The sequence below is a fragment of the Cryptotermes secundus genome, unplaced genomic scaffold, assembly GCF_002891405.2.
Source record: "Cryptotermes secundus unplaced genomic scaffold, Csec_1.0 scaffold133, whole genome shotgun sequence".
NCBI classification, from domain to species: domain Eukaryota; kingdom Metazoa; phylum Arthropoda; class Insecta; order Blattodea; family Kalotermitidae; genus Cryptotermes; species Cryptotermes secundus.
The window spans coordinates 62,022-74,436 of record NW_019718024.1 but is presented as its reverse complement, the minus strand read 5'-3'; positions in this window follow the sequence as shown (position 1 = coordinate 74,436).

The window sequence follows — 12,415 nt, the reverse complement described above, 5'->3', positions numbered from 1 at the left end:
GACCCTTCATCCTGGGACAGCCTGTATATAGCAGAGCTGGAACGGAAGAATAATTAACTAAGCAAGTTAATATGGAAGTCTTACCTGAAATCCCAGTGTGAGCAACTTTCGTAGAAAATTAATTTACCTTAGTGAAATAAATCTCTGGCAGCCTGTAACATTAAGTTAGCGTCTGTTTAATCAGCTTTCGCCCTTTGATATATGGACGGCGTGGCAGAGCGCAGCCTCGCCGGATTCTGCAAGAACATCGCTGTGCTGTTACCGCAATAAGGACCTGCGGAACGAGGAAACTGAAGGATATCAATCACCAGAGCAGGCCTATAGCGCGTCTCTTAGGACAAGAGCAAAGCTGTACGCCATTATAATTCTGATTTCTTATGAAGATCCACATGGTCACTCTCGTAAAATCCTCCAGTTTGTGGCATGTTCGCAAACGGATGTTCTAGGAATGGGAGTAAGATGCGGCAGAGAGATCTTTCTTGAGAAAGCGCTCCAGACGAAATGAGCACACTAATAGAACGGTAAGTTATCGACGTTTCGGGCGAACATGTCGCCACCATCTTCATTGTCGAAGAATAAACCAAGCAAGAAACCAACATGAAGCAATTAGCAATCACAGTCAGTCATGACTGGCTGTTTATTGCCAATCCTTTAGTCACTCGCCAAACCCGTTGAAGATCAAGAGCGGTATTTTTCTTTGCGGTCATAGTGCTTACGTAACGTCTTCTCTGACGAGAGGATTGGTCCGTGTCTTGTTATCAAGTGTATGTAGACGCCATGTCACAGACGGTATTGCAGAAACATAGGAGCAAAGGAACTGCAAAAAGACGGTGCTCCTAGGACCGAAACCGTTTGTGTAACTGCGCCCATAAGCTAGGTGTTCCGGCTTTGGTTGCCTACAGGCCATATCAGCGAGGAGGGGGGGACACAGAACTACACAAACACACTGAATACAATGCAAATAAATTACAACTAAAATTAAATAAATTAGTATTAATAAAAAGTAATATGTATGGAGGAATGGAAGAATGGATGTATAAGGTATACCCCCACCATTCATGACCTCGTAACTATATTTGTTTTATTGTTAGTGGGGTGGGGCTAAGTCCCTTGTACTGCGGCCACTTCTGGTCTATCGTACCACCCCCAGATGATAGGTGAGGGTGATTGTGGAGTAATTGGTGGAATGAAGATTGGCAGGGGAAACCGAAGTACTCGGAGAAATCCTGCCTCAGCGCCATTTTGTCCGCCACAAATCCCACTTGACCAGACCCGGGATCGAAATCGGGCAGCAGCAAAGGGAAGCCAGCGACTAACCGCTTGAGCTATGGCGCGGCCTCGTAACTAGATAGAGATTAATGTTCAACTTCACGACCCCGACCGCTTTACCCCGTGGAAACAGCCCTATTTAGCCATTGGATAGGAGGCTGGGTGGGCCTCCGAGCCGGTATGGACGCTTTAGAGTAAAGAAAAATCTCTTGTCACTGCCTAGAATCGAACTCCGGACGGCCAGTCCGTAGCTCGTAGCAATATCGACTGAGCCGTCTCGACTCCTATATGAAATCAACTGTGAATTTAAATGAACGTGTTCAGGTTCGAAGGTGAAGTGTGTCTACTGGTGTTTCATTTGTCGAACAGTTTGTCGAGTAGCCGAAAGTTTCGTTTTTGTCTTCAGAATTTTCCCAGGCAAGCTGAACGCTTTTCCAGGATATAAACTCTTACAGCACTGCATCTGAGAGTCATTCATATTCATGAAGGGATAAAGAGCACGTCTCAAATGCTGTGAATGTTTTTGGTAAAGGGAAATTTTGAATAAGTTATAAAGTATCTTACGTAAGTCCTGCGGGAAGAACAGTGGCTTTATAACCGAATGTAAAGTGAATTGCTACACACAGAAATAAAAGTAAGAATTTCATACGAACTTGCGTATAATCTTCACACACGGACAGCACGGCAGTACAACAGACCCCACAGGGAGCTGTATCTAGACAAATATGAACACTGCACAGGTAACTATGGTCACATCTATAGCAACAGACAAAGCATCCACGCAGTGGCACCGAATTCAGCGCAAGAGAATTTTAACGTTTATATGATTTAATGGACTTTTAGAGAACTTTTACTTGTTTCTTTTTTTTTTTTTTCATTCGTTCATACATCCATCAATGACCCTTTGTTGGGCCCTGGCCTCTTCTTCAGTTTCGTAATATTTTTTACACAGACGGCAGAACTCCTTGGACGGGAGATCAGCCCGTTGCAAGGCCACTACCTACACACAGGACAACACAAACACAGAATAAACGCACATGCAAACTTCCATGCCTTTGAGTGGGATTCGAACCCACGATCCCAGTGTTCGAGAGAGTGAAGACAGGTCATGTCTTAGACCGCGCGGCTTTTAATTATTTCTGCGAGCAAATGATTATAAAAAGAGTCGAGTCTAGACGTATGTCACAAAGAGGGCTTGCAGTGAAACATTCTCAGCAGCACCCACATATACCTCATGGCAGCCCCATACGGCCGAAACGTGTGTATATGAGACAAAATAAATAAATATTGCATTCATTGCACATATGTACAAAACTGTAATAGTAATGAAACAAAGAACAAGCTCCGTGGCTTTAGTCCGCAAGCGAACTATACCGACCAAGCGACCGCCGCTTGTCGGCGAAGTTAGTGTTATCTTTAGCGGATAGAGGATGTCGCTTGGTCAGCGCAACGGATCCCCACGGCCGTTAATTTCGCTTCTCTAGACCGGAGCCGCTACTTTTCCTTTCAAGTAACTCCTCAGTTATCCTCACAAGGCAGATTGGACTCCGTTCCAGACTCACCACTTGTCAGAAAATCTGGTAGCACCGGTAATTGAACCCAAGACCTGTGCATCTGTAGTCAGGAACTCTGACCCCTAGACCACAGAGGCGGTCAATAGTAATGCAAAAGGATGCTTAAATACAACATTGTGAATGTACTTGTGTTTGTTCGTTACAAGAACGCGATCTTGTAGCTAAATTTCATTTCTTTTAAAGAAAAATGGAGTCATTCTTGTCGGACTGGTTTAGTTAGTGGGCTACGTAATGACGCGTTCAGTGTTATCACAAAATTTGCCTGGAAGGGCTGAGGAAACACACGCAAATCTTTACTGTAGATAGCCTGTGTTTCAGCTGAGATTTGTTTCGAGGACACCCCGAATAAAAGTCAGGCACATTTGACGACACGAACCCTTTTGATTTGCTTATGTTACTTATAGTCGTCATGCGGAACGCATTAAAAGACATGAAGTGATTCATGAACATAGTATGAAAAATGACACAAGTAACTAATTCCATGGAGCCCAGTCCTTCTTGAGAAGCTGCCAGTCGCTCAGCCACTAAAAAATTTCTTAACATTTTAAAGAAACCGAAGGTTCACTTCCATATTCACAAGTACCCTCCACTGATCCCTTTCTTAAGCCACATAAATCCAGATTACATCACTCAATCCTATCTCTCTGGGATCAATTTTAGTATTATCCACTCACACACGTCTAAATGTTACTAGTGGCATCTTTCCTTCTGACTTTTCCTTCAAAATTATATGTGAATTCCTCTTCTTCTTGTGTGCTTCACGCCCAGCCCATCTCATCTTTCAAGGCTTGATTATTTTAAATATCTAAATAATTGTATGTGTCACCAAAATTATAATAATCCTCCCCAGGGCAGAATATTTTGTCTAACATATGAAATTTGAGGATCTTGCAACTGCAAATTCTCAGATTATGATTTTCTGGTATGTAACGCCTTGAGCAGTAATCCCCCATTTCACATGAAAAGTTGCACCTATCTGTGCAAATATATAGATACGTCCCTTGGAAAGAGCTAACCTCAATCACTGGACCCAACAGAGTAGGTGTCTCCCCCCCTCACCTGAAGACGGAAACATATCCCGTTTCCGAAACATTGTTTTACAGTTTCTAGAATAACGGATGATGAATAAAGTAAGGAAAGTAGATGAATAGCCTTTAATATACCTACTCGTACATCTCAGATCATACAATAAAAACTCCGTGATTTTAGTCCGCAAGCGAACTATACCGACAGAGCGACCGCCGCTTGTCGGCGGAGTTTACTGCCAACTTTTACGGATAGAGGGAGTCACGTGGTCAGCGCAACGAATCCCCACTGCCATTAATTTCGGTTTTCTAGACCGGAGCTGCTATTTCCTTCAAATAGCTCCTCAATTATCATCACGAGGCTGAGTGGACCCCGTTCCAGACCCACTACTTCTCAGAAAAATCTGGCAGTGCCGGAAATCGAACCCAGACCTCTGGATTTGTAGCCAGGAACGCTAAACAGACCACTAACCACTAACTAGACCACAGAGGGGTCCTCAGACCATACAACGAAACGAATATTAAGACGGACTATATTTGTTCATCTCACATACAGCAATGGCGATACAGCGCTTACAGGGCTACCAGAACGTTAGACAACCGCATGTTCTTGTTGACATCCAAATTAAACTTCCAGTGAATGTAGAATAAATCTTACCGAGGAAGGCCCATGAAGTTACTAGGTGGGGAAGCAGCTCCTCGTACTGTCTCTGCCTTCACGAGAAAAAACGAGAACAAATTGCGGAACCTGTGGCAGATTTAGAACTTCCGGTGTCAGAGCTCAGGTGGCGGCAGACGCCAGGCTCGCGAACAGTGGCTGTGATAGAAGTAACTCAACAATGGATGGCTCTTCTTGAAAACTTGGCATTTGTTTAGCTGGTCTGTATATTTGCCGCCCTAACATCACCCAAAATACCTTCTCGTATTCACAGCAGCACTGACCCTCACTCTAAGCCAGTTGAATCCGAACCATACGCTCATATTCCATTTTAATAAATCCTTTCCAATATTAGACCTCCCGGTTTTAATATGTGTGTCTCAAGTTAGTTTTTCCCTTGACTTTAATCAAAATTAATTCCGATGTTATGAATCTTACAGACAGTTGGCATGACTCCTTGGGCCGGGAATCAGCCCCTCGAAAGGACAACACAAACATAGAACAGATGCAGATGGACATAAATGGTTCGAGTAGGATTCGAACCCACGATCCCAGTGTCTGACCTCGCGGCAATGTAATAGTTTGAAACAGATTATAATATAGAGAATCAATGTTGGTGGAGGATATGTCTGTAAATAAATTTTTTCTCAGGTTCGAATATCACATGTTTTACGTTTTATATCCATGTGTGGCGCATTCACTGACTGTCCCTCGTATCTGTTACACGAAATTCTTTTGTTTTTCCCTACTTGTATCCATCTTCCTGGTCATCTTGTTTAGTAAATTCTGTGAGGCTCTTAGTATAGTCAGTTTTCTGTGTCAGCCACTATTCACGTCAGTAGGCAATAGTAAAGCGAAAATGTCCTTGTGCCCATGCCCCACACCATCATTACGTAGGCCCAATTGGGAGCAGAGGCAAAGCTCCGCTCATTCTGAGCAAACAAGTAAGCTAATTATACTTTAAATAAAGATGTTTAACCTTGCTAATAATAATTAATTAGGCCTGTAGTCACTAATGGTACTCTACAATATTTTGCAGTGTCAGCCAGGCAGGGGATTGGTCGATCTAAACTGCACAGCCATTTCTTCGTTATGCGGAACCGAAGCAATTTTCGAACTGCTGATGAAATCTGCCTAATGTTACACCAACTTTAGCATCTGTGCCCTGGGATGTGATGCCGTGTCGTCTGGTGTGATTTTACCGACGTTTCGGAGGGACATTCTAGCACTTCGCTTGCTGCCTTACTCTTAGATTTCCCAGAAAACTTTTGAAAATTCTACCAGTGATAATAAAAACGTGTTGTGTCGGTAAATTCACTCTTCTATTAATTAAACACACAACAGGATGCAAGAAACGATTAAAATTCTACCAGTCTCCACGACCTTACATCCCAGAACGTACCAGGATTTCTCTTCTTACTTAGAGGCTTGAGATCCTCAAGTCTCACAGATGTGTGAAAGTCATTACTCTATCAATGAACACTACTTCTGCCTGCTATGCAAATATCGTAGTTCCGTTTCTTAATCCGTGACTTCTGCGTTGTCTGAGCGTATCGCGTAAGTAGGTACTGCTTCTTCAGAGAGTTTAGAACGTTAATCTTAACTGACGCATACGTCGGAACCTGTCAGACTTGTTGATTGATGATTCTACGTCACACACTCTCGGAGCCTCTAGAAAGAAAAGGAGACATGACAACGATGAAACGTGGACGGGAGAACATCTGACGACAAGGCAACAACGCAGCAGTCACTTGAAAGACAGATAATCTCTTACAATAACTGGTTTAATGATTCATGAATGACGGAGCGGAAAGTGTTTGGAATGAAGGGGCCGTGTTCTAACAGAGGTTTTATCCCAGAAATTTGTGGATGGACTGAGGAAGGCCACGAAATATTTCATTCATGATAGACCTTATCCTGGCTGAGATTCGAACCGAGCACTTCCCGAATACAAATCTAGATCGTTACCGCCACGTAAATCAAATGTAGTTAATTAGTCATAATCTCTGTAACATAATGTAACACATTTCAATAACACTGGTTTGCTACCGCGCGGCTTCAAGCCTGTGATGTTTCGTGTGTGCCAAATATGTTCTACTCTTCACGCTAACACATCCTCTTTGTCCACCTCGCTCACACAAATCTCTTCTCCTCTCTTATCACGCTTTTGCTTCGGTCTGTCTCTCATAGTCCCACATGAAGTTCACTGCAGTGCTTTTTGTGACAACCTTCTGCCTCAATATGGCGTCAGATTTTTGTAAGCATTTCGAAAGCTGCAAAGAGAAATCGTATGATAGAGACACTGACCGAAATAATAAATATTCTCTGCATTAGGAGTACGGATTCGCGTATATTCCTACGTTCTGAGACCTTTGTCTGCTGTTTTGTTGACTTACTCTTCGACCACAAAGATGGAGGCCATTAGTTCCCCATTCCCCATAAGCCTTGGTATTGTATCGGAATTGCTCAAAGCGGTGCTAGGTAACAGACCGGAGAACATCACAGCTACGAGTGCACAACAATAGGGCGTCCATTGCAAGTCAATGAATGGGTGGGCATTCCTGACAAGAATAGAGGCTGTTTTCTGAGTGGTCCGTACCGAGAGGATATGAGAGAATACGTAAATGAGAATTGACTCACCCGTGTGGAGGCGGTGTCGAATACCTCCACCGTGACCCTGAGAGTCGTAGGAGGCGACGAAAAGGCAAGTCTCAAATCTGAGACAATAAAATATGGTCGCGAGTACCAAGGGACTCGGACCCGAGAAAAAATTCGCTGGCAAGGGCCAGCAGCATATACTAAAGACAGACCCGTCTTCTCGTCAGAGAAGGCGCCCCACAGAAACAAGACCGTAAATGTCAAATAGTAATAATTAATATCTGGTCATGAGCCCCAGATGGGGCTCGACACCAAGACTTACTGACTGACTGACCGTCAGTCGCAATGTGACTTTGACTTTGACTTGAGAATTAACTACCCGTGTGGAGGCGGAGTCGAATAACTCCACCGTGATCTGCGAGTCGTAGGAGGCAGAGAGGGCGTCCCACAAAAGAAGACCGTAACTGTCAAACATTAATAAATATCTGGTCATGAGTCCCAGATGGGGCTCTACACCAAGACTTACTGACTGACTGACTGACTGACCGTCAGTCGCAACGTGACTTGGACTTTTACTTGGAATTGACTGGACTTGAGTTCCGAAGTTTCGAGGGAACAGTAGTGTGGCCAGTAGAAGAAATAGAAGACTTAGTGTGTGACGTTACATGTGCTGTAGTTACAGTAAACTTGAGAGTGTAAGAACTAATTGCGGTTTTTTTTTTCCTTGGAACTACAGCCCCAGTGGGCCTAGGCCTACCTCCATAAACTTCTCCGTTCACTTCGGTTTTTCTAGATCTTACACATTCGGTAGGACTCCTTGGGCGGGTGATCAGCTCGTCGCAAGGCCTCTACCTGTACACAAACACAGAAAAACGCACACACACAAACTAAACATCCATTCCCTGAGTGGGATTCGAACCCACGATCCCGGTTTCCAAGCGAGCGAAGACAGTACATGCCTTAGACCGCTCGGCTACCGTGACCGGCCTAATTGCGGTTACGACTGGTGAAGATCCAATAAACCGATTCACCAACCCAAACCCGCTTCTTAGTCACTGAAACACGTGACAGTATACTTCCATCAGTATACACGGCGTCACGTCACAGACAATACTAATCTTAATGGCCACCACCATTAGAACCTCAAGTCAAATATTCTGGGTATTAAATGGGAGGCTATACTTTGCCTCGTTCAACTGTCCCAATTTAACCCATAAGGCCTAGCTTTACCCGACCGGATTTATTGCGTCATTCTGAAAGAACTTAACCCCCCCCCCCGCACTTCATTTTACTGTATTCAATTCTCCTGTCCTGTGCGCGGTGTGTAAGTATACTGTGCAGGACTCAAAGCAGTAGGCCTCTGTCCACAAGGAAAGTACGCGTGTTGATCTACAGCACAAAGGCAGGAAGACGCTCAGGCAACATATTACGGCAAGCAGGGAGCTTTCAAATGATATGAAATATGCAGTTAACTGTAATTTAATTCTGCATAAGTAAGCAGACGTCGTTTTGGAGGGGAAATCATCTTCGCATTAAAACATCATTTTTAGGTACAACAGAAACAGACAATGAGGATATCTCAGTCGGTATAGGGACGCGCTACGTCCTGGACGGCTTGGGTTCGATTCGTGGCAGAGTTAAGATATTGTTCTCTACTCCATAGCGTCCAGAAGTGCTCCGGGGTTCACCGAGCCTCCTATACAGTGGGCACGAGAGGCTGTTTAAAAGGGGGCAAGGGAGCCGTGGCGTGAAGCTGAAGACTCACCTCCATCCAGTGCCGACATGAAGAATGGTCCCATACGTGTTTAAATTAGACTATCCTACTTACTTACGAATGGAGCTGAGCCCTTCTGGAGGAGACGCCAATTCTGCAGCTACTCAAGAATTTCCCAGCATTTTATGGAACTCGAAGTTTCATTACCGTGTTCACAAGAGCCCTAACAAAATACTACTACAGAAAGCTATACTGAAACCTATTTGGTCCCATGGTATTCAACTCTGGGGACGTGCAAAGCCGTCGACAGTCAATCTCATCCAGAGATTCCAATCAAAAGCACTAAGGGCAATTGCAGACGCGCCATGGTATGTGAGCAACCTTACACTCCATAACGACCTAAAGATACCCTTCGTCAAAAATGAAATACTAAGAATGGCTGAAAGGTACAAAAACCAACCTGTAAACTATGACAACGCACTAATAGAAGAGCTATACACCAACGGTCCAGTGACAAGAAGACTGAACAGAACATGGCCCCAAGACATCAACAATCAATGAAATAGACTACGTACATGTAGGAGAAACATCACTGGATGTTTCCCTCGCAAGCTAACCACCTACAGCACATTTACTTAATACTCTGTAATGATGTAGATTGTAAAGAAGCATAATAATAACAATAAGAAAGTTTTGGTGACGAGACAGCAACATATACAAACTATCCTACATAAAGTTAATATGTCATTTTCGGAGGATAGGCAGAAAAAAGATGTATTTTCAGGAGAATGAGAAATTTCTAATTACGAACGAAAACATGCTGTCCCTTACGGCCGAGAGGAACGCCCTGTGAACTTGAGAACACTTGTGATACTGTCCCTGTGTCCATGTCCGGGATCTATGGACCGAGAGGAGTTCTCCTCAAGGGTCGTTATTACCTTCTGTTTCTGCACGACAGGAGCGGGCTGACACCCTCTTCTGACTTCAGCTCTTGGAAAAGCAGTCAGCTTTCCTTCCTTCTCATGGTTAGTTGATCTTTCTTTGAGCATTCCTTTGTCCCTTACAGCAAACATGTGCAGATCTCCAATATCATCAGTCATCTCCGTATACAAACAAGGCTTGTGTCTTGTGACACTTCCTGAAGTTTGTTTTCAATGCATTATATGGCATCCGTTTCTCCTTGCTTGAACACAAACCTCGCTTCCATATGCCAGGACAGGAATTTAGTTGTTTTTAGTTTCGTGTGATGGGGTGAGACTGAGTCCACTTGGTACGTCGGCCACTGTTCGGCCTACTGTACCAGCCCCGGATGAACGATGATGAGTGTGGAGCAGTCGGTGAAATGAGAATTGGCGGGAGAAACAGAAGCACTCGGAGAAAACCTGCCCCGAGCGACACTTTGTCCACCACAAATCCCACATCCCCGCGGTGGGATGCCGGCAACTAATCTGAGCGTCTGTTATTCACAGTTTTACGTGTAACACCGCGTCCTACAAAACTTGTTAACTTTAAAAGTATAAAAATTTAGAAGTTCACTACATGTTTCGGTCAATATGGCAATCACCAGGTGTTAAAATCCTTTTGATGACGAAACTGCTGGCTTCTGTTGTTAATACATATGCAGGTCCCTTCGAGGCGCTTGTGTGTTGGAGTCGGTGCGTTGTGTTCTTCCTTGCTGTGTGTTTTGCTGTGTGTCTTGTTCCCGAATCAGGAACGGCATTAGCATGACACTAAGCCTAACTTATAGAACCTAGGTAATATGTATTTCCTTGTGTCTATAGGTATTGCAGTCATTTTATAAATTCCACGTAATCTATTTCTTACGTTTTTAGTCAACCTTCCTCATTTTGATAAAAAAAATGGAAGTAAGCTAATGAGGTCTGCGAGCCGGGATAGCTCAGTCGGTGTAGTGACTGGATACGGGCTGGGCGGCCGAGGGTTCGTAGTTCGAGTCCCGGTACGGGCCTCATTTTGATACTCTCTGTGTCGTCCAAGCTGGCTATGGTGCCAACCCAGTCTCCTATGCACTGTGTTCGCCGCGAGTAAAGTGGCCGGAACGTGAATCTGACCACTCACCTCCAACTATTGTCGAGGTCAAGAATACATGGATCTATACATCAACTCCTCCATACGCATTCATGGTGTGGTGCTTACTTAGTTAAGCATAGGGACGACTTTACCANGTGGCCGGAACGTGAACCTGACCACTCACCTCCAACTATTGTCGAGATCAAGAATACATGGATCTATGCATCAACTCCTCCATACGCATTCATGGTGTGGTTAAGCATAAGGACGACTTTACCCTTATATCTTTAAAAAGAACTCTACACACTCGGATATAAAGGAATTTTAATGTAAATGTTACTGTAAGAAATGAAAGTACACCAAGAAATCTACTCTTTAACACGCAAACCACTGATAGGGCTGAATCATGTGAGGCATATTGTATCAAATAACATTTTGACTGCTACATGTTACATTTGATGGGTACTGTTACCTCATTATCGGTATAGAAGTGTAAGGGCTGCGGTGTCTCATGTAAGATGAAACCAGTCTTTATAATAATGTCGTCGAAATATAAAAAAAAAACCTGTTACGTACAGTGATTTATGACTTTTTACCCTCTGACATTTTTCCTTACTAATAATATGTTACGCCGATCAGAGTGGCCGCGCGGTCTAAGGCATGAACTGTCTTCGCCCGCTCAAACACTGGGATCGTGGGTTGGATTCCTATTCAAGGCAGGGATGTTTGTGTGCGTTTATTGTGTGCTTGTGTTGCCCTGTGTGTAGGTAGGGGCGTTGCGACGGGCTGATCCCCCGTTCTACCATCTGTGTATCACTCACTGACTCATGAAGCTGAGCCCCGCTTGAGAAGCCGCCAATTCTGCAAGTACTCAAGAACTTCCCAGCATTTTATAGAACCCGAAGTTCATTACTGTGTTCATAAGAGACCTCCATCCTGTCTCTTTAAGGCCCATTTTAATATTGTCCACCCACCTATGTCCTGGTCTTCCTAGTGGTCTCTTTTCTTCTGGCTTTCCACCAATATCCTACATGCATTCCTCTCCNGTGCTTGCTGGGTCTCCTGTATTTCGGCTACTCGTTGCAGCGACTGTTCTCCGGCCATTACAATACTATCCCATCCGGTCTATTTAAGGCCCATTTCAATATTGTCCACCCACCTAGGTTCTGGTCTTCCTAGCGGTCTAGAGACNCACCCTGTTCTCAAACACCCTCAGTCTATGTTCCTCACTTAATGTTAGAGACCAAGCTTCACACCCATACAGAACCACGGGCAAAATTATAGTTTTTTTATGTTCTAATTTTTTGTTTATACAACCGACAATGTGTGGAGCCGAAAATTATGGAGAAGAGAAGGCATGGCGTGTCATGTAGAAGTTTATGTAGTGCCAGGTTGTATAAGTGCAGTAAATCCGGTCATCAATCCAAGATCCGTCTATAAGTCACGAACACCCCAAACACGCGACAGTACGTTTGTCATGTGATTATGTGTTTGAAACTGCACCTTCTATCCGCTACTGATGTAATTTGGGGCCACGCGGTAGTGCAGT